Source organism: Apis dorsata, unplaced genomic scaffold (genome assembly GCF_000469605.1).
Source record: "Apis dorsata unplaced genomic scaffold, Apis dorsata 1.3 scaffold_58, whole genome shotgun sequence".
Lineage (NCBI taxonomy): Eukaryota > Metazoa > Arthropoda > Insecta > Hymenoptera > Apidae > Apis > Apis dorsata.
Window position 1 is genome coordinate 1,531,788 of NW_006263358.1, and position 3,027 is coordinate 1,534,814.

Sequence of the window (3,027 nt, forward strand, 5' to 3'; positions counted from 1 at the left end):
CGCTAGACGCATTCGTTCGCTCGAAAGAGGAATGAACAAAAAAATTAACGACGATTAAGAAAATCGGCGACTTCTTGACCTCCGAGCAAGAAGACTGACCCAATTAAATCCTTGACCCTTGATCGAAAAGAATCGTACAGGGTGCATTTCCACCCCTCTTAATTTAAACGTGGATAGTTAGACAAAGAATTTTAATTTAATATCGCATTTTAAATCTTGGAAAAATATCTCCTAGTTTTATAGTTTCCACGGAATCAGTTTAAAAAGTTCTCGAAAGTTAATCTCGAAACTTTCTTCTCCGCTTTCTTTTTTTTACTTTTAGATCGCATTACCTATTCCAATTTGTTGCATTCCGTATTCCATTTTAACTATTACTCATTATTCCGTGTGATTTTTATTATTCACCGGTTCGGTATTCCACATTATATTTTTATCCTTTTCTTTTTCCGCCGGTCTAAAGACGATCTTTATATAAGTTGGTCGTGTCTTCGTGATCCTGACAGGATTACGAAACGAACGTCTCAAGATAGGTTAGACGGTTGACTCGAGAAATTCTTACACGAGAAACGTAGCGATCTATAAATTTCGTTGTCAGAGAGGGTGAGAGTAAAGTGGGCAATAAGTAGAATTTATAATAGAAAGGCGAAAATTGGGAAGAATAAAGCACAAGGATACACGCGAGAGTAAATAAATAAATAGATATCCCACGTCTCGATAAAAGTCAGCCGTTAATTTTCCCGAAGGCGGCCGTTGTACGTGATAATTACAAAAATATAAAATCTGGAACTCGTCATTCTGACAGTTTTAGTAGATCTAGCGTTAAGAACAACGACGTTGCAGGGATTGTTTGCCTTGGCGTGAGGCTACTTGTTCAGCTTTGACAAATTTTAGCGGCACGCCAGCCTTATTCAACCTTAGACACAACCCAGACCTACTTATCGATTACAATGCTCGTTTGTATCCGACGTTAGTCCCTCATCGGAACTGTGGTCTTCCAATAAGAACCGCCGTCCAACTTTTCCCAATCTTCCATCACAATCTTCTTCACGCCTCTTCATCTTTATGACATCTAACTCCTTCATACTCCGACACTTCTTTTATATCTCATTCGTAGCGAGTTGTTGATAGACCATTGTTGACAGAACCTTAGAAGGGTCATGCGTTGCAATTTCATTTCCGTTTTCCTTTCTTCGAGAGGAACACCTCTTTGCAAATGTTGTAAATGAAACGGGCATTCCATTCGTGGCAAACGATGACATCGAATTTTCGATAGAAAATGTTTCGAGAAAATTATTCGCACGGGTATTACAAGGAAGTAATGAATCAACAATTACGCGTTGGCCTCAAATCTTCTTCTGATCTAAATTCCATTGGTAGAAAATTCGCGATGAATCAAGTGGGCAATTCTGACAAGTCTATTCAACATCTGCATTGTGGAATCATTTACGTCATATAAAATGACCGTAACAAATTTCACATATATAAATTATGCAGTTCCGTGATATTCTTGGGCCCTCACTTCCGCTTTTGCATACCTTCACTGTATCTTCATCGCGATAAAAGTACCCTCTTAACCCTCTTAATTCTATTAATTCAAAATTGCATTGGGGATGCTGATGAACAATTAAAAACACCCACACAAAGATACCAGAATTACTGAGAAGACTGATATTAATTTATCTCGACTATTTTCGATTCTTCCATTGTATAAACATCTTTCTGATCCCCGTAAAACGTTGGTCGAAAATTTCTCCGTTCCCCTCTATTTCCATAGCTGTCCAAACACCGGCGACCGTAATACCAAGCATACACACATCGGCGAATCGCGTCGATGGGTATCGCTCAAAGGCCACACGGTTGATTCACATACCGCGGTCTCGCTAGGAATCGCCGTACAGGCCGGCTGGTATTCCTCTCCCCCTTGTGTTCCTCGGTTGAACGAGGAAAATTACGACGGTTCGAGCACTCTCCGGCTGGCTGGCAGAGTTTTCGGTGTGGCGGCCACCGTTTTATTTATAGCGGAGGAGGTCGTGATGCGTTCCAAAAGCTACTCGTCGCACCAGTAGCACACGCTCGAGCGAACCGGCCTCGTCTCGTACCCAGTTTCCACCGATCAGCGTCCATTCGTCGCTGTTGATCGAGATGAAAACAGAAACGAGAATTTCCAACACGCTCGCGAATCGACCAACGTGAATTCGTTCGAAAAGAAGAAGAAGAAGAAGAAGAAGAAAGGAAAAAGAAATCACGTTTCTCTTCGCCTGTTCCTTCGCGTTTTTCTTCATCTCCACACACGTGACTACGTGGCTACTTCTTCGTGAAGGGGACGCAGTGTGTAAAGTGTCGAGGGGAGTCGATTCTCTACGAAAATTCTCTGCGAAAGTTCGATGGTTCGGTCGAGAAAGTAGTCTAGAGTAGATAGAAACGGATGAATGAGCGTGGGATGCATTGAGCTCGTAGTGGTAGGTCCTCTTCCGTTTGTTTGGATCGTAGCGAGTGGACGCATAATATATTGCACACGACTCGAGAATAGCTTATGTGTCAATCGTGCATGACAATTGTATCGTATCGATCGATTAACGAGACAAGGAGGTTAATTAAGGAGCTTAAGTAATTGTATAGACCTTTGTCTAATTTCAATCGTAAGCTCTATATATATACAATTCTATCCCATCTAATAATAAGAGGATAATTAACACCAAAGAGGGAAAAATCTGTCGTAACAAAGATTGAACGTGTTCTTCTATCTCCTTCCTTGTCCAAATTCTTCTTCTTTCTTTCGAATGTAAAATCTCGGGTTCAAAAGTCAAGGTTAAGGCCAAAGATTTATGCGTTCGATATACCCGAAACACGTCACGAGCAATCGCGTTCACCTTTCGGCATGAGTCCAAAGATCGGACGTTTCGCGAGCAAGCCTGTTAATCGTTCCTATCGTTACAATTATTTCTCGTTTCCGTACAGTTGACTACTTAAAAAAAAAAAAAAAAAAGAAAAAAAAGGAAAAAGAAAAAAGAAAAAAGAAAGAAAAAT